The 20050-nt window shown below is 38.5% G+C and overlaps 2 pseudogenes; one reads left to right on the forward strand and one right to left on the reverse strand.

Moving 5' to 3' along the window:
- Positions 1 to 2960: 2960 nt before the first annotated feature.
- On the forward strand, positions 2961 to 3898 carry LOC124968024 (olfactory receptor 7D4-like; annotated as a pseudogene).
- Positions 3899 to 7852: 3954 nt separating this feature from the next.
- Positions 7853 to 8359, reverse strand: LOC124968025 (actin-related protein 2/3 complex subunit 3-like; annotated as a pseudogene).
- Between the last annotated feature and the right edge of the window lie 11691 nt (positions 8360 to 20050).

The raw sequence follows: 20050 nt of genomic DNA on the forward strand, positions 1-20050 counted from the left end.
AAAGGGAAAAATGCTTGGAGGAAATAAATTTGATTTATATAGACACACAATTGACCACAATTTTTCCACTCTGCTTTTTTCTTTGTACCCCAAGGGAATTAAATTGCTTGGAGATTAAAAAGAAAATAGACCAATTTATTTAATTAGTTGCTCAGAGAATCAAATCTAGACATTTAAGAAACTCTGAACTTGCCCCTGTTGCCATTCCTATGAACTTATCTGTTCTCAGCCTCTGTGAGAGCACACCTGAGCTTCCTGAGCACAGATGGTGGAGAAGAGAAAGTCTCAGTGACAACCACTGGAGGCAGGCTGTGTGTCTCAGCGAGGCTGGAGAAACAGGAAAAGAGGGGAGAACGTGGGTCCTGGACTTTTCTGCCAGAATAATGAGAAGGGGAGGTTCCCATATTTCTTTACTCTGTGAAGGTGAAGTCCCTGCACATTGAAAGAGATTCAGTGTCCACTGAGGTGTGTCTCTCCCACCTATTCTGTTTCCTTCTCTCACTCTGGGTTCTACAGCAGTCCTCCAATAAGAGCTGTATTCTGGTGAGACCCAATTTGTCACCCCTCTCCTGTAAACTGTGGCCTGTCACATTTCCCTCATCCAATTATTTATCATTAACTCCTCACCAAGAACTGACTATGCACAGGGTATTGTTTAGTTTGTTCCAAATCAGATTGGAGTTTTCTTTTATATTCCCTATTTTTCCTGGCAGATGGTTTTGATTAGTTCTATATTTTATAGTTATCATATCATCTTACTGTGCATGGTGGCATCTACCAGTAATGAAATTATTTTTGACATTTAATAATCAGTCCAGTTTCTTTTTATTATTCTTTCCCACATTTTCCATCTTTTTGTCCAGAGAAACACAGAAGGGTAAGGCTTAGATGAGGCTGTTTTGGCATGTTCATGAATTCAACACAAATACTCTAGTGTTTAATGTAGCATTAATGGGTTACAAAAATGTTTGGTTCTTTGTTCACTGACAGTCTCAGCCCTGGATTCTAATCCCATAAATGCGTGTTAAATTTTGCCAAGTACAATTGATCTCTTGCTTTTATGTTTTCATTCTTCTTCATTGACCTATGAACTGTGTTTATAAATATTCTTATATTATGAAGGCTTCCATTCGTTGTTTGGTATGCCTTGATCACCATGTGTTTTTGTTTCTACATGGATCCTTATCCTTATGCATTTTGTGTAACTTTGCTAGTTTGGTCTATACTTAGGCATATGACACTCTGAAGGTTTCTTGTGTTGGACATTTCTGTCTTGATGTCTATTATACAACCAACCATGTGTATTTGTTCAGCAATTGCAATGTGATTGGCACCATGCAAGTCCCTGGAAAGGCAAATTATGAAACAAAAGTGTCACACCAGGGCCACAAAAGAACCTGAATTCACACCTGTGATGGGGACTGAGTCTGAGGAAGCTTCACTAGGGGTCTCCCACTTTCCATCCTTCCTGATCCTCCTCCTGCTCTCCCTCACAACAGCCCCTCAAATCTCCTCCAACACCAAATAATTCGGAGAATGTTCTCCCTCCCACTTTCAAAGGCTAAATTCATCCTCAATGAGCCTTACCTTTCTGTAATTAATTAACAATTCCTAATTATTCATAATATTGACCCTTTCTGTTCTGGAGAATACAAACAAGTATTATTGAATCTTCATTTTGACTTTTAATTTTTAACAATAAGATTCTATTTATAATATCTTTGAACATTATCATCAGTTCCATCCATTATGCATTGTGACTGTGAATTCTGCAGCTTTTCACACAGTGCACACCCCACAAGGGCGTGGTCACGTGAACACACACGCACTTGCCTTGCATCTTGTTTAGTGATGTTCCTTTGTCCCCTTTCCTGTGCAGTCCACATGCTTTCACCTCTTTGTGGACAAGTTCACCGCATGTGCATTCACTCAAAGATGGAGTCATAGAGATCTTCATTAATTGGAAATGTTCTTTGGAGTCAAAAGAGGTAACAAACTAGTTGTATTTATAATGATCAGAATTCCATCCATGTTAAAGGGAATCTTGATGGAATGATAGCTATGCAAGACAGATTTCTTGTGATGTTAAGAACAAAAGCTCACATTTATGTAATGCTAATTTCGTGTCAAGAGCCACAGGACACCAATTATATCATACCATTTAATTTCAGGCTTCAATGATACCATAGAGTGAGTATCTACTGCTTCTACTGTAGAGGTGAATACTTCACAGTTAAGAGTTTGAATAACTTTCCCAAGGACACAAATGTGATGTATCTGTGGACCTAAATTCTGTTGTAGAAATCTGACCAAGGAATTAAATTCTTAATCTCAGCTCTACACTGTGCTTTGGGAGAAATTACATTAAAGGATACTACTAATAATAATTATAACAATAATAATGAAAAGAGTTATCATTTATTTGGACTCTTACTGTCAACAGAGGCAGTTTTCAACCTTATAAACAATGAAGCAATAATAAATGCATCTTTAAAAATTAAAAAATAAAATATTGACAGTTACCTATCACATCACTAAAAAGTATCAAGCCAAAGGAAAAAAATGTTGCTTGTGTTAAAAATCCATTTTAAACTGTATTTTAGAGGTTTTACAATGAAGAGTTTGAGATAAGGAAAATAGGTGGCATATCTTTATTCTTGAATAGTAATGTCAAATAAAAATTAGTTTATATCCATAAATCCAAATATGAGAAATCAATGATACAAAAAGAGAAAAAAAATTGTGCTACATTAAAGGAAATGTGAATGAATATAGACATTTAAAAGCAAAATTGGCTACCACTTGACTGAGGGAAATGGACATTTTCAGGATCAAATAGAGGTGAAGGATGTTGATCCAGGATGATGTTATAAAAAAAAAAAGGGGGTAACTGCCTGAGGTGCCAGGTGGATATTTATTGGACATGTATTTCATCCTTTCAGAGCAGATACACTAGCTGCATGGAAGCAGAAAACCACACACTATTATCACAGTTCTTCCTCCTGGGCATATCAGAGGATCCAGAACTACAGCCCATCCTCTTTGGACTGTTCCTGTCCATGTACCTGGTCACAGTGCTTGGAAACCTGCTCATCATCCTGGCTGTCAGCTCTGACTTCCACCTCCACACCCCCATGTACTTCTTCCTCTGCAATCTCTCCTTGATTGACATCTGCTTCATATCTACCATAATCCCAAAGATGCTGGTGAACATTCATGCTCATAGCAAAGAGATTTCCTACTTAGAATGCCTCACTCAAGTATATTTGTTCATGATTTTTTTAGAATGGATAATATGCTACTGACCATAATGGCATATGACTGGTTTGTGGTCATCTGCTGCCCCCTGAAATATACAATCATTATGAATTCCCAGCTCTGTGTCCTCCTGGTTTTGTTGTCTTGGATCATCATATTCTGGTTCTCCCTGATTCTTATTCTCCTGGTGAATCAACTGAACTTCACTGCAGGCACTGAAATCCCTCACTTCTTCTGTGAGGTGGCTCAACTTCTCAAGGTAGCCAGGTCTGATGCCCTCATTGATATCATCTTTTTGTATGTTTCAACTGCCCTGCTGGTGGTATTTCCTGTTGCTGGGATCCTCTACTCCTACTCTCAGATTGTCTCTTCCTAAATGAAGATGTCCTCCTCTGTGAGAAAGTATAAAGCATTTTCCACCTGTGGGTCCCACTTCTGTGTGGTCTCCTTGTTCTATGGAACAGGGCTTAGGGTTTACCTCAGTTCTGCTGTGGCCCATTCTCCACAGAGAAGCACAATTGCCTCAGTGATGTACACTGTGGTCACCCCCATGCTGAACCCCTTCATCTACAGCCTGAGGAACAAAGATGTGAAAGTTGCCCTTGGGAGACTCCTCAGCAGAGCAACATCTTGTCTTTGATAGTTCACTCATCTCAGAAGTCAGGAGATGTTTTATCCCCTGAGGCAAATGCCCTGAATTTTAATTTCTGGCTATTTTCCTCCTCTAAATGACAAATGTAATTTTTTGTACTCCCAAAACATGTACAAGCTCATGAAAAAAATACTCAACATTATTGATGAGGAAAATGTACATCAAAGTCACAATGAGATGCAACTCCACACCAAATAATAATAAAAAAAAAGACAATAACCAGTGTGGGCAAAGACACAGAGAATTAGAACTTTCAGAGCAATCCATTGGGAATGTAAAATGGTGTAACCACTTTGGGAACAGAATTTTTAGTTCTTCAAATAGTTCATCACATAGTTATTATATGAGTCAGTAATTCAAATCCTAAGTATATACCCAGGACAACTGAAAACATCCACACCGAAATCTCAACAAAAATGTCCATTGTACCATTATTTATAACATTTCAAATCTAAGAAAACCAAAATATCCATCAACTGATGATGAGTGGATAAGTTAATATGATATATCCATATATCCACATCATAAAAATGATTGACATATTCATACATGCCAAAATAGAGATGAGTCTTGATGACATTATGTTAGATGATATAAGCCACACAAATATAGACCATGTATTACATGATGCCATTCTGAGTTAGGTAGTGGTGATGGCTGCACAGCCATGTTAGTATGTTCAAAAGTACTTCATTTTATACTTTAATGAGTGAATTTGGGGTTGTGTGAATTCTGTTTAAAAAATAATTCAAAAATTAAAGTAATATTCTTGTCAAAGGAATATTTCATTTCATGGAGTCGTAGTCACTGCCCTTCTGCTCCTGAATTCAGGCTCAATGAAGTAAATCTGTCAGTACCTAAAAGAATGAAAACTCAATGTCTGTCTTTAACATTTGTAAATCCATTTAATGAATCAGGTCAGTAAGAGAGAAAATTCTTTTCTATGACAAGAATCTGATACTATTCTCATTTTTGCAATTCAGATTTATGTCTTTGAGGCTATATAACTCAGTTGGTAGAGTGCTTGCTATGCATGCACAAGACCCTGGGTTTCATCCCCAGTACCACCAAAAAAAAAAAAATTTTCTTTCCTCGATGTGTCTCTGTCTGGTTTAGGAATCAGGGTAATATTGGCTTCATAGAATGAGTTTGGGAGAGTTCTCTCCTCTTCTATTTTCTGGAATACTTTGAGAAGTATTGGAATGAGTTCTTCTTTAAAAGTTTTGTAGAACTCGGCTGAGAACCCATCTGGTCCTGGACTTTTCTTTGTTGGAAGGCTTTTGATGACTTCTTCTATTTCATTACTTGAAATTGGTCTATTTAAATTGTGTATGTCCTCCTCGTTCAGTTTAGGCAATTCATATGTCTCTAGAAACCTGTTGATGTCTTCGAAATTTTCTATTTTGTTGGAGTATAGATTTTCAAAATAGCTTCTAATTATGTTTTGTATTTCAGTCGTGTCTGTTGTGATATTTCCTTGTTCATTCCGAATTTTAGTGATTTGGGTTTTCTCTCGTCTTCTCTTTGTTAGTGTGGCTAAAGGTTTATCAATTTTGTTTATTTTTTCGAAGAACCAACTATTTATTTTGTCAATTTTTTGTATTGTTTCTTTTGTTTCAATTTCGTTGATTTCAGCTCTGAGTTTAACTATTTCCTGTCTTCTACTACTTTTGGTGTTGGTCTGTTCTTCTTTTTCTAGGGCTTTGAGCAAGAATTAATAACTGGGATAGATTCAAACTAAAAAGCTTTCTCTCAGCAAAAGAAACTCTCAGCAATGCAAAGAAAGAGCCTACAGAGTGGGAGAAAATCTTTGCCAATCATACTTCAGATAGAGCGCTAATCTCCAGAATCTAAAAAGAACTCAAAAAACTCTACACCAAGAATGTAAATAATCCAACTGACAAATGGGCTAAGGAAATGAATAGACACTTCACAGAAGAAGATATACAAGCAATCAACAAATATATGGAAAAATGTTCAACATCTCTAGTAATAAGAGAAATGCAAATCAAAACCACCCTAAGATTCCATCTCACCCCAATTAGAATGGCAATTATCAAGAATACAAGCAACAATAGGTGTTGGCAAGGATGTGGGGAGAAAGGTACACTCTTACATTGCTGGTGGGGCTGCAAATTAGTGCAGCCACTGTGGAAAGCAGTGTGGAGATTCCTTAGAAAACTTGGAATGGAAACACCATTTGACCCAGCTATCCCACTCATTGGCCTATACCCAGAGGACTTAAAATCAGCATATTACAGAGATATAGCCACATCAATGTTCATAGCTGCTCAGTTCACAATAGCCAGATTGTGGAACCAACCTAGATGTCCTTCAATTGATGAATGGATAAAGAAAATGTGGTATATATATATATAATGGAATATTACTCAGCCATAAAGAATGATAAAATTATGGCATTTGCAGGCAAGTGGATGAAACTGGAGAATATCATGCTAAGTGAGATAAGCCAATCTCAAAAAACCAAAGGAAGAATGATATCGCTAATAAGTGGATGATGACACATAATGGGGGGTGGGAAGCGTTAGTGTTGGGGTTGTAGTTGGGTTTAGGGAGGGGGGCAGGAATGGAGGAAGGAAGGACTGTATAGATGGAGGGGAAGGGTGGGAGGGGAGGGGGGAAGGGAAAAAATGGCAGAATGAATCAAACAACATTACCCTATGTAAATTTATGATTACACAAATGGTATGCCTTTACGCCATGTACAGACAAAAAACATGTATCCCATTTGTTTACAATAAAAAAAAAAAAGGCTCAGGTTCATGTCTCTAAGGAGAACTTCTTATTTTATTACCATGCTACTTTTTTGTGGTTTGGGATTTTATGCACTGGTTTTTGTTTTTTAATATAGAAAATTCATTTCTCGCTTTTTATAGAAGTGATATATGTTGGTATTGTGTAAAGTGCTGATCTTTACACAGTTGTTGGTAACTTTCAACTGCCTCAAATATTCCAAATTTTCTGCCAAGCATACAGTTAAGGGTTAAGTAGGATTACAGTCATCTCACAGCTATAAATCCCACACTTTTCTATTATCTGCATTTCCTATCTTAATCAAGTCATCTCATGTCATCCTCAAGTCATGGGGAGGATTTAGGTCCTTTTTGGATGATGGCAAGAGACCTCCCTCATTTCCTCACCATGAGAAGCCCTGTGTACAGCTCATAAAATAGCAGGTGGCTTCTGTTGATATAAGCAAGTAGGTGAGAGGGCCAGGCCTACCCCACTATGAAGACATTGGTTTCAAAGCACACCAAGAGAATGGAAAAGTCCCTCTGCTTTCCAGTCTGGCCCCCACCCCTCAAGGCTTACAGCCTGCTGGCAAAACTCTCTATACAACAACTGGCGGGTGGACACACTTACCTCTCCTCTGCACTGGGTATCCCTACAAAGTTGGCAATAGTTGAGTCTGCTTCTAGGCCTGGAGTCAAAAATATCCACCTTGCTTCTTTTCTAGCCACAGGGTCTCACCACAACCTCACCATAAACTGAAGTCATTCTGTTCCCAAGTACAGTAAGTGCACCAGGGACTTCTGATGTCAGCTCACAAAGAAAGTGCTCCTCCCACTGCTGAATACATCACAAAGCTTTGCATGTGTGTGTATTGTCACCTAGTGAAGTCATTAACTAAGTTACCTTTGCCCAGTCATTTTTTTCTGACATGAATTATGAGAAATTTATTCATTATTATTCATTTTTATTAAGCACCAGCATAATACTGCAGATTATGAAGGTGATTATCAAATCACCTCCAACAACTCACCCCACACCCCTGAATTCTTGATCAAGAGCTTTTCAATTAAAGACATGCTTTCTTCTCTCTTCTGTAAAAAACTTTATGAAATAAAGAAAAAGAATTGTATACATCTTGCTGTAAAATGCTATCCAAGGTGCTGAAGACAGGGGCTGCCCAGGCTCCCTTCATTGTCCAGGTTCTACAAAGCAAGTCCACCACTTGCTGAGTTTATCATTCTGAGGATCAAAAACTTTCTCACAAAGTCTCAGTCCAGTCTCTTGCCTTAGCTGCTGTAGGTAGGCTGGCATGACTTCATCTTCCTCTTTGTTTGTAGGTTTGGCATAAATTGCATTAAGGGGAAAATCTGGCTTTCCAGGAATGGGAAAATTAGTGATTCCCAGGTACACATTTCTTTCTCACCTTGACTTTTGGAATTGAACTTTTGGAGTTTCTTTAGACACTCAGAAATGTAGAGGGTGATATACATCAAGGTCCTATTTGGCTTCATTCTTAATTTCATAGTTTTTGAAGAAGACATTGGCCTTGAAGTAATAGAAGGCTTCATCCACAGTATCTGTATCTTTTGTCTCTCTGGGGGCTGGTCCTTTGAACTGACTTCTGATAGGTGACAGGGCCATGTTTCCAATGAGTTTGGCGTCGGGGTCCATGAGAGAAGAATGGTAAGCCGGCATCTTGGTGGCACTGCAGTTTGGACCCAGACGAGCACCCAGTCATTTTGAAGTTGATAAAACCGGTTGTTCAGGAATTATGATTCTTGGAAACTACTCACATTCCAGCCATGAGAACTTTGTGATTTAGAGAAATGAATTTAAAAATTGATTCATAACTGATTTTTATAATGAACCTGAATATATAGGCCATTAAGTGGGACATGGAATTAAAAGTCCTTATTATTTGTGTGGATAAATGTTAAAAATAAATTCTGCAGAACTATGTAACTAAACAGCAGGTATATGGACCTGGATTGGATAGCTACATGTTTGGTATTGAGAACTTTAAATACAAACAGGTGGTATTGAATTTTTAATATTAAACAGTAGTCATTTAATAATGGATAGATGGGATCAGATATTAGAAGCCCCACCATAGTGTAGTGTAAGGGACATGATGAATGAAACCTCAAAGAGCTGGTTATGCAGTAATGAATCATTTCCTTTCTGCCTTTTCTAATTTTCCAACACATGATGAATGTCCTCAATGAAAACAGAAAGACCCTAACTTTGGTCTTTCTTGGATTTGCATGTTAAATTTCTACCCTCACTTTTTTATCCTTTATTATTTGTAGATCATTTCAAATCCAACCCTCATTCTATTATTCCTTATCTTGAAAATACCACTTAACAAATCTAGGTCTTTTATATAGTCCTGATAAAACCCAAACTTTACATTTAATTTCTAAGAAGTTTTTCCCTTCAGTGAAGGAAGAGGTTATTGGATGTGTGAAAGTTGAATTGTCTTTGCTTTGTCTTGTAGGACAATGAATAATTTCTCCAATGCACATGAAAGCTAGAACCAGTGCAAAAGGCAAGCAGAACTCTTTCCTTTCCAAAGCCCTGAGGTCTAGCAGAGCAATGGCACACATAAGGCACATCTGTATGTTGCAGATTGTCTAATGGATCATTTGCTATCTGCTTTATTCAAGTTTCTCACAAGAAAAGGAAACAATGGAATATTCATTTGAGTCACCAGATAGATGGAGAGATTAATAAAAGATGATAGAAGATAGATATACAAACTATATGTTGGATAATGTTTGTGGGAGATTTTGAGTGTATAAATACATTATGTCTATTACCTGTTCATGATCAGGTATATTTGTGTAAACATAAAAGTGTAATAGTGTCTTGGCCCTTAGGATGAAGTGCTACTGAAATTCAAATAAGTTTCATCAAATAAGTTTCAATGTATCAAAACTAGAGTAGATGATGACGATGATGACATTTGTGTTTATTAAAGTCCTACAGTTGTGTATTTTCTGTTTTATCCTAGAGTTCCTCAGCTAAGCACCATTAAAATGAAGACCCTGTGGCCACAAGAGCTCAACCATGTGCCCCAGTAAACTCAGCTAGTGATCTTCAATTGTGCTAGTTGAAGTGGGGCACATCAATCATCCCAGCAGATCATGAGACTGAGGCAGGAGGATGGCAAGTTCAAGACAAGCCTCAGCAACTTAGCAAGACCCTGCTTCAAAATAAAACAAAAAGATAATTTAAAAGGTCTATGGATGTAGCTCAGTGGCAGAGATTCATTTCCCAGTACCATGAAAAGAAATATTTTTCAGGTGATGTTGAAAATCAATTTCAGGTTGTAAAACCCATATGTTTCAATAATCCATTGGCCAATGATATGTTGATAATGACACATTTTCCAATTAATCCATTACTATGGACTAAATGCTGTTCTAGTCAGTACATTTTGATTTTATCTCCTGGAACAGCCTTTCAATAAGTGTTTTGTTATCACATCACCACTGACTTGGAAGTTAGGTAAAAATGTGTTTTCTGTCATGATCCAGGTCACACAGTTTGTAATATCTTATAGTTCCTCCTTCATTCATCATCTCCTTCAGCTCTTATGGAGTTAATCTATGACTCTTCTGGGTCACAAGCAAGAAAACTCAAGACTGACCTGAACTCCTTGCTGGGTGCCTAGCGAAGGCTCATACATCCCCCATGGTATTGATAAGAATATCATGTCAGATAAGAGATCCTGTAAGTTGCGAAGCATGAGACAGGGAGACTAGGCAATGGTGCTCATTGGACTGGAGCCATCCAACTGAAGGGCTAGAGGCACAAGCTGATTATTTGTTCTTATGAGACCTTGAAGGATCAATGCAATTCCTTGAAGGAATTCAATTAACTGAAGTGTTCCACGTTGTGTTAGACTTAGTACTTTCTAATAGTAGTGACAGAAGGAGAAGAGGAAACCAAAGTGAATGTCCATAATAGTTTTGGTTTCTTTTATTCAGAAGGAAGGGCCTATGTGCTTTTTATTTATTTTTCCCTTTTCTTCCTTTTTAAAGATCAATCTTTTTGTTTCCATTTTCGAGTGGAAAATACACATGCAACAAAAACTTTGCATTTTAACTCTTTTTCTTTGGATACTTCAGTAGCATTAATTACATTGCATTTTGGGACAACCATCAGCAGCCGCAATATCCAAAATGTTTTCATTTTCTCAAACTGAAACTGTGTACTTTTGTAAAACACACTCCATTCTTCCTGCCCTGTTTCCCTCCTCAACACCATTCTGCTGTGAAATATGCTGAGAATAAAGACATGAAGCAACAAAACAATGTGCTCAGCAGGCAGAACATACAGGTTGAGATGTTTGGTATTGAGGTTTTTCCCATCCTCAGGCCCTGAAATTGGGTTTTCTGCTGTGGAGCCTCATTAGGGCTTTTATAATATCTCTGTTCAACTGTGTACATCACAGAGGCCACAACATCATTTCTGAGAGAATGTAATATAGCGGATCCAAGGTGTTCCCCAAAACTTTCCCATAAGATAAGAAAACAACAGGTAGAAGAGACCTACATGTTGAAAGGCTTTGCACTTACCATGCAGTGATGAATTTCCATAAGGGAAGAAATAATTTGCAATAAGAGAAGAGAATTATTAAGATGGGAAAAACACCAAGCTTAGCAGCTACAAGATATGTGACCATGCTTTTAGTAAAATTGTCAGAATTGACAAGATGAGTACAAATCCTTCCCTTGGTTCATGATGCTGTGGTTGCTGCCATCCTCATCCTCATCCTGGTTGTCAGCATCACAATGTGTTGGGGGCTTGTAGGAAAGTTCACAGATGCCTTCTTTCATGCTCTCCTGGGTGAGATGACAATGGGAAGTAGTCCCACTTCCTCTCACCAAAGTGAGAGGAAAGCAAAACCCTGGTAAGAACTTTGGAACCACAGGACAGCCAGGTACATAAACTTAAATCCTCATAAGTGAAATTTTGCATGTTGGTGTCCTCCCATCTTGATACCCAAACTGTTCATATTTGTCCTAATTATGGACAAAAAACCGCCTGTTCTCACCCTCTGTATTCACTGAGATGATGTGTGCCTGCTGGGTGGTGACCAAGGACATGGATTCCAAACTCCTCCTCTGCCTGGTGTCCAATAATGTGCAGGCTCTAACCTCAGGACTAATCCCAATACAGTGTCAGGAGCTTCCTGAAGCAGAAGACCTCAGGAGGAGCAAAGGCTGATCCTTAGCTATTACATAACTTGGTGATTCAGTATATAGAGAGCTCCTAATTTGCCAAGTTACTCCATAATATCCCATTCTCTAAGGATGTCATAATATCTCCGAAAGCACAATGTGAGAAAATGAACATCCAAGAAATAATAAAGGGACTTCCTCTACTCAAGAGGAAATTCAGTGTATTCACTTCATTAAATTCTTCCTTTAAAAAAAATCCATCATTTAAAAAATTTCCACTGCTCATTGTGGTAAAATACACATAAGAAAAATGTGCCATTTTGAACTGGAGAATGTCATATTCGGTGAAATAACCCATTTTAACAATATCTAAGTGCACAATTTGGTAACATTAATTACATTGGCATTTTTGTACAAGCATAGCTATCTCCATCTCCAGAAGATTTTCTCCTTTGTGAAACCAAAACTTTGCACTCATTTGAAAAACTGTCACCCTGCACTCCACCACCATCAGCCACAATTCCACCTTGAAACATGAGAAGGAATCAGAGTCATCAAACTCCAAGTGTTCTAAGAGGGCACTACTTCTAGGGTACATGTTCAGTTTTCCTACATTTTCCAGTTCACATTCCGGATGGACGCCACAGGTCCTGAGACTGGAGTATCCTTCTCTTGAGCCTCTTCTAGGCACTAGCAATGTCCCTGTTTCTCAGACTGTAGGTGAAGGGATTCAGCATGGGGGTGGTCACAGTGTATACCAAGGAGGGCACCATAGCCTTGCTGGGAGAATGGGACACAGCTGATCCAAGGCATTCTCCAAGGACTGTTTCATAAATAAGCAAACACCTATCAGCTGGAGCAAAAGGTGGAGAACAATTTATATTTCCCACATAACGATAGGATTTCCAAATGGTGAAAATGTTTTATAGTAAGAGAAAAGTATACCAATAAGGAAAAAACAAATAGGACACCAGTGAATCACAGCACTATGTTATTGGTAGTACCATCAGAACAGTCAGGATTCACAGATCGAGGAGGGTGACAGAACAAATGAGTTGCAAGGCAAGCAAGTGGTGCAGCTGAGTTCTAGAGTGTAACAACAATGAGGCCACACTAAGGAGCCACAGCGGCAGGGTCCATGACACTGATTAGTGCATGGAGTGCCCTATGGCCCTGGAGTGGCCCCTCTCCACTATTATGAGTAGGATCTCACATGGTCACCAGGTACACAAAGAGAACAATCCTAAGAGGAGATGCTGCAGTTTCTGGATGATCTGAGAGACACTTGAGGTGGAATTGTAAATACATGTTAGATTTTTCCTTCCATGTGAATAGGACACCTTTGAGTAGAAAAGAAGGTGGGGTGAAGGAAAGAGGCGAGCCTCCAGGACTCTATACATTTTCACTCAAGCACTCACAGTGGAGTATCCAGACTTGAGGCCCAGACAACTTCAAGAATATTTCAAAGTTTTAACACACTCAGTCTCTTTGGAAATCCTCCATTCTTGGTTTCTATAGCATTCAACTCCTTCTGTACATAATTTATTTTTTTGAAGAATTAAGAATTGAATCCAGGGTCTCCTACATAATAGGCAAGCATTCTACCCCTGAAGTACATCCCCAGCCCTTTTTATTTCATTTTAAGACAGTGTCTCAGTGAGTTTGGTCTCATATATGGTCCTCCCGCCTTAACCTCCTTACTAGTTGGGATTACAGACATGTGCCACTATGCACAACTACTTTAGGGACCCTCAACAGAAGAATGTTAGAAGACCAAGAACACTAAAGGTAACAGGCTTTTGATCACAGTAGCATGCAGTCCCCCCCAGGAGAAAAATCACGAGATAAGAAATATCTTCCCCCATTCAAAAATCAATACATTTTAATTAAATAAAAGAAATAATCAATTTAATATACCATATTGTATTCTAAGATAATGGTCTAGATTCCTTCAATGAAGGATATATATTAACATCACATAAGACATAATCTAAAGACTAAATTAACACTGAATGTTCATTATTAGAACACGTTGTTCTCTGCCAGTTTTATTCCAGGGGTTCCAATTTTTGAGTTTATTGATTTCACTCCCTACAAGAATGGAAGTACTCAACCAAATGCTGCTTGTCTTTCAAAAATAATACAATCATGTACATCCACAAGAGTGGGGTCCTAAATAGAATATGACCAATTCATTGCTTGTAGAATTATATCAAAATGAATTCTACCATCATGTATAGCTAAGAAGAACCAATATAAATAAATAAGTAAATAAAATCATTTAAAATTCTGTCCCCTTTCTTGACTTAGATAGATTTCAAATTTGGGAAATATGGTTTAATTAACTGCACATAACCAATGACATCTCAGACCAGTTATGTGGCATTAGTGTGCACTGTGCCTGTCACTAATTAAATAATAATGAAGTACTTAAAAACACGTTTGAGTCTTTAAAAAAAATTTTTATATAATTTTATTGTAACAAACCCCATGAACACCTGGTGCCGAAAAGAGCTCTTTGAATTTTTTGCTGTGGTCATCTAGGGTGCACTGCCAGTGTGCTGCAGTGTGTCTATGTTCACAAACCCTCTCATTACAGTGGAGTAGTTTAGTTTCACAGATGCCCTCAGAGACCAGGCTTAAGTCCTGACATTTTTATGTTAATGTACTGGTTTTCACATCAAGTTCTGAACCAATAAATGGATTATAATTCTCTGACTTCAGTCATGTGAAAAAACTCGGGGGTCATTATTTTGTCAGATTTCTCAAGGCTTCAGTTGGGAAAAAATATAAAAGAGAACAGTGTAGAAACTCCTAGAAATAGGAAGAGATTCCTCAAGTTGAAAATGGTGATGATAATTTCCAAAATACAAGGTGGTCATGAGAACTATTTTTACCTTTTTACATTCCTTCTCTAGTGTTTCTTAATCTACTATCTTAATGTATTTCTATATGTAAAAATTAAAATATTCAGATTCCCTGACATCAAACCAGAACCAATTTGATCAGTTTATCTGCCTCAGCCTCCCAAGTCATGGAAAATACAGGAGTGCACCACAGAGTCCAGCTTGGTGGTCTTTTCATGAAAAGGTTGAATAACTTGGCTTTAGAATATATTTGGACATTTAGAAATCATAAAATAGCATTACCTATTTATTACTCCTGAATAAGATGGCCATTTTGAAAATAAAAACATTTTAGTCATATTTGCTTCATAACTGAAATTGTATCTAGATTTGAATAATCACATTGAAATTTCACATCTTCATAACTCTGCATGATTCAGCAGCAGTGTCAGGCCTTGGATGGGCATGCTTTCTGGGTAGAAAATGGCCCCAGTTACAAGTGAGATATGGGTTCATATAGGTCCAATCAGAAGGTGTTTTAGCCCTTGAAGACTCGAACAGGATACTGACAAAATGTTGGAAACATCTGGAACTTCTTTTTTGCTGGGAACAGTTTTATTAGGCAGTGTTTATCCAGGGCAGGGATGGAGGGTTCAGAGTTCAGTGTCCAGTGCTCCTCTGATCTCTAGAGGTCATTGTATTGACACCAGGAAAAGCCTGATGGGTACTTTCACAGTTACTGGGAGAGTATTTACTTGGGAAAGGATTCTGCTTCCCAGGGACTACTATCTTTGATTGATGGGTTTGTTTTATCTCTGGGTAATGATTGATGGGAAGGATCAAAGTTTTGGTTTCTCTCTCACTCCCTCCTCTCAGATCACACACTGTTCTTGGGGCGGGTGATGGTTATCCTTTTAATATCCTTCACCCTAAAATAAACTTTTCCTCCCCTACAATTTTTGTGGTTGGGTATATCAGTCACAGCAGTGAAAAAGCTGATTAAAAGAGAAATCAATAGCGGGATATGTGGCCTTGGCTGTGACTAACCTGACCTCATGGCTCAAAATCCTTTTGAGTTTTTTGGCTTTTGTGGGAGGAATTTTAGATGTGTAGCAGTGCAAGCTGGAACTACTTTATACTGTTGTAAGTGGAGATTAAAGGCTGATTATGGTGGGAGCTCAGAAGACCAGAGTGGCAATAGGACTGTGATCAGTAAAGACCAGGCTGAAGAGGGTTCAGACAAGGAGGACTCTGTTGGAATTTGGAGTAGAGACCATTCACATTATGATCTGGCTGAGAAGTTGCCTGCATTTTGCCCCTGTTCTGAGACTTTCTGTGAGGTTGATTTTAAAAGAGATGGAAGTATTGTGTAGGCAGCATAGCATTCAGGAAGTGGTTTGGGTATTGCTGGCAGCTTTTAGCCAAGTTTCTTGTGATATTTAGGAGGAGAAAGCAGAGCAGAAATATTTGGAAAGAGTAAACTTGAAAGGCCAGTTTAAAAATCAGAGCTAAGGGAGTTGCAGTTGTTAAAGAGATTACCACCACCAAAGAAGTGGTAAAGACCTGCCAGAGAAAATGAGAACATGGTTTGGGGGCATCTCGGGGGCTGGCAAAACCATACCCATCACAAACTCAAGGGAATAAAAGTGAAAATTTTCTTGAGAAGAGACCAGTGGGGCACACTTCTTGCACAGGAAGGCCTAGGAAGTTTTTCAATGTGTGTAGCCACCCAGACACTCAGAGGCTGCTGCAGCAAGGGTCTCTGAGGCTTGGCTACTGCTTAAGATGGTGGCAGACCTTGGCATCAACTATGTGGTGCTGGTTCTGCAGGAATGCAGTATATTGAAGTTAGGGAGTCATGAAAACTTCCACCAAGATTTCAAAGGAAGGTTTTTGAGGCCAGGTAATGTGCACCAGGGCCAGAGTCCCTGTGGGCACTTCCTGGGAAGTTAATGTGTGGAGATGTAAGAAGAAGCCAAAGTCACATTGGAGACCCCCAAGATTAAGACATGCCAGTAATGTGGGGCATTGTCCTAGGAAAACTGCAGGAATTGAGCAGAGACAAGCCAGCAGAAAGGTCACTTGGACTGCAACAAAGCCACAGGGATGGAGCTATACAAGCCCCCTGGAGAGAACATCAGGATGCTGTGTGACCCTGATGCCAGACACGGAGCTGCAGAACTCATTTGCCTTGCTGGATTTTGGTCATGCTTTGGTCCTATCCCTTCTTTCTAAGTCTCTAATTTGGTGAATTAAAATGTTTACTCTGTACCATTTTATGTTGGATATTTGTAAATTGCTTTTAATTTTACTGGAGCTCACAATGAAAGATTGCCTAAAGTCTCAGAGAAGACTTTGAACTTGAACTTTGAGCAATCTTTGAACTGTTGAAACTGTGGATACCCTGGGGAATGGACTAAATGTAATTTGCATTGTCAGAGGAGTGTGGGATTTTGGTGGCCAGGGGTGGAATGTTATGTTTTAATTGTGGTGTCTCCCAAAAGCTCACATGTGAGACAATGCAAGAAGGTTTGGAGCAGAATGATTGAGTTGTGAGAATCTTAAACCAATTAGTGAATTAATCCTCTGATTATGATTAACTGAGTGATGACTGAAGTGGTAGAGTATGGATGAAGGTGGTGGGAATCAAGGGCTTGACTTTGGGTTATATATTTGTATATGGCAGTTGGAGATCTCACTCTCTGCCTCCTAATCTGATGTGAACTGTTTCCCTCTGCCCACACTCTTCCACCATGAGGTTCTGCTTCACCTTGAGAACCAAGAAATGGAGCCGACCTTCTATGGGCTAAGATTTCTGAAACCTGGAGCCCTCAAATAAGCCTTCCCTCCCATAAAACTGTTCTGGTTGGGTGTTTTAGTCACAGCAGAGCAAAAGCTGCCTAAAACATGATTTTTATGTCCATAAACACTCTTCTCAAGGACTTACCAAAAAATGGACCTAAACCTCACCTCAGTAGTCAACAACACAAAACCTACTGTCTTGAAATGTACCACTTGACATCAGCAAGTATTTTCAGTGTATCTTTGAAATACAAACATTTGTTTCTAATGCTTTAACCAATGCACTGAATTGCTGAGAGAGATGTCATTAATCTTGTAAGTTTACTATATGAAAACCTATTCAACAAACTTATGCATCGCTCCATTTGGTACAAGTGAGAATTATTATGTAATATGTGGGTGTAGGTTTGTTGATTGACTTCCACAATTCATGGATTTTCACAATTACAATTGCAATCCTACATTTATTGTTCCAAAACCATAAATTAAAGCTTTAAAACTTTATACTTTTTGCCATTCTCAATTATGTAGATGAGCAGCATTAATCACATGGATGTGTTTATGACAATACCATCTCCATCCATCTCTAAAATTTTTCATTTTTACAAAGTGATACTTTCTTCCCAATGTGCAAAATACCCCAAAATATCTTCCCCAACACTAGCTACAATCATTCTACTACAATCATGAGAAACTGAAGTCATTAATATTACTGAAATTGCACATTAACATAACAGGATATTTAGCTTTAATACATTTTTAAGCACACATTGCAACTGGCTATTATGTGTGATAACATTAAACATTTCTGCTGTTCAGCCTCCTCAGGGCACCTTTAATATACCTGTTCCTCAGGCTGTAGATGAAGGGGTTCAGCATGGGGGTGACCACAGTATATATCACTGAAGCCACTGCACCCTTTCTGGGAAAATGTAACATAGTGGATCTGAGGTACACCACCAAGCCTGTCCCTAAAAATAAGTAAACAACTGCCAGGTGAGACCCACAGGTGGAGAAGGCTTTGTACTTACCACATGAGGATGGGATCCTCAGAATGGAGGAAACAATTTTATAGTAAGAGAGAAGGATCCCTGAGAAGGGGAGAAGACTGTAAAAGACTCCCAGAACATACTAGACAATGTTATTAGATAAGATGTCAGAACAGGAAAGGTTGAGAAGTTGAGAAGGGTCACAGAAGAAACTGGAAATTTCCACATCCTTGAAGTTGGTAATTTGTAAAATCATCAAAATATGCAACTGGTATTCCAAATGACTGAACAAAAATGACACCAAAATTAAAACACCACAGAGGTGAGGGTTCATAATGACCATATAGTGCAGGGGGTGACAGATGGCTACAAACTGATCATAGGCCATTGCAGTCAGAATCATATAATCCATGCATCCAAAACTAATAAAAAGAGACATCTGTGTCAGGCAACTCACATAGGAGATGATACTGCTGTGAGTCTGAATGTTCATGAGCATCTTTGGGACCATGGTAGAGATTGAACAGATATCAGACAAAGACAGGTTGGAGAGGAGGAAGTACATGGTGGTGTGGAGGTGAGAGTCAGAGCTGACAGCCAGGATGATGAGTAGGTTCCCAAGCACTGTGACCAGGTACATGGACAGGGACAGTCCAAAGAGGATGGGCTGCAGTTCTGATTCCTCTGAGAGTCCCAGGAGGTAGAATTGTGATATGCTTGTTAAATTTTGTGCTTCTGTGTTGCTTGGACACCTTTTGGAAAAGAATAGAGGATAAGAATAGAAGATATATATCAGTAGGCACCCCTCACTCTGTGCAAGTATTCACAAGGAAACTGCTCATGCTGGAGATCCACACACCCTCAAAATGGTTCTCAGTAGAGAAACACCCAGTCTTGCACAGTCTGTCACTGTCACTGTGTCCATCATTCACCCCTCTCTCCACATTCTATTTGCAGACAATGACCTGAGCAATGTTAGAAACCCAGGAGCAGAGGAGAGAAGATGTTCATGAAGACAATAGAATATAGCCTACTGCTTAAGGGAAAATTCAGGAAAAGCAATAACATTTCTAGTAAGAAAAATCAATCGCCGTGAAAGTTAATCAAGAATTAGTTGAGTTTACCTTGTTTTTTCCTAACAAGATGAGACAAATTTCTTTGCCTTATTCCATTTAAGACACCATTCAACCAAATTGAGGGTGGTGGATCATAGTCAGAAAGCATGATTATGAGACAGTTATCTTCAAAGTGTTTCATCATTCTTTCATTTTCTCATTTTTCTCATCTGTGGATTGAAGCTTGCTCTTTAAAGTTTATGTTATACAATATCTTTGTATTTGGCCCATTTCAAATTTCAATAAATATGATTGACCTAAATGCACAAAATCCTAAGTAACATGAATACAAATGTGGTGGAAGTAGATGATATTAAAATCATAAATGATAAGAAATGCTTTCAATAGTTACATTTTATACAGATGTATTTGTACCATAAAATATGAACCCATACAGTATCTGCAGAATAGCTGGCATATAAAACAGTTGTTCACTTTTTTCTTT

The sequence above is a fragment of the Sciurus carolinensis genome, chromosome 17 (genome assembly GCF_902686445.1).
Source record: "Sciurus carolinensis chromosome 17, mSciCar1.2, whole genome shotgun sequence".
NCBI lineage: Eukaryota > Metazoa > Chordata > Mammalia > Rodentia > Sciuridae > Sciurus > Sciurus carolinensis.